Genomic DNA, 585 nt, shown 5'->3' with positions numbered 1-585 from the left:
ACACACACACACACACACACACACACATATATATATATATATATATATATATATATATATATATAATGTAACAATCTTTGCCGCTGTACTTACGTGTGTTAGGTAAATATCTCCAACAGATGCCAACAGCCTCAGGTAAGTTTGTCACACACCGTTGTTAGTGGCTCCGATATCCGCACCTGGATTCGAACACGTGCATTTCGCTTAAGCGCCTGGATATGTATGTACATATATGTGTGTGTGTGTGTGCGTGTGTGGATGAGTATGGGTGTGAGTGTATGTGCGTGTCAGTGTGTGTGCGCGTGAGTGTGTGTTAGTGTCAGTGTGTGTGTACGTGTGTGTAATTTACCTGTTTGGAAATATTTTTAGTTTGTGTTTTCTAATTTTTTGTGTTTGTGTGAATGAACATATATAATGCGTTTATGTCTGTTTGTGCGTATATATGTGTGTATAATTAAGTGTATTCGTGTGTGCCTGTATGTGTGTGTTTATATATACATATATATATATACATATATATATATATGTGCCTTTGTATTTGCTTATATATATTTATATATATACATATATATATATATATATATA

General features: G+C 33.7%; 1 protein-coding gene across 1 annotated transcript in view; it reads right to left on the bottom strand.

The window, feature by feature from the left end:
- Positions 1-522, bottom strand: part of LOC106877658 (uncharacterized) — a 776,611-nt gene extending 776,089 nt beyond the window's left edge. Inside the window, exon 1 of the mRNA XM_052969108.1 lies at positions 94-522. The gene's annotated coding sequence lies outside the window, so the exon portion shown is untranslated. The remainder of the gene's footprint in view (positions 1-93) is intronic.
- Between the last annotated feature and the right edge of the window lie 63 nt (positions 523-585).

This window comes from Octopus bimaculoides, chromosome 7 (genome assembly GCF_001194135.2).
Source record: "Octopus bimaculoides isolate UCB-OBI-ISO-001 chromosome 7, ASM119413v2, whole genome shotgun sequence".
Lineage (NCBI taxonomy): Eukaryota > Metazoa > Mollusca > Cephalopoda > Octopoda > Octopodidae > Octopus > Octopus bimaculoides.
Note: the sequence above shows the minus strand (reverse complement) of the source record. Positions and strands in the feature narration are given on the sequence as shown.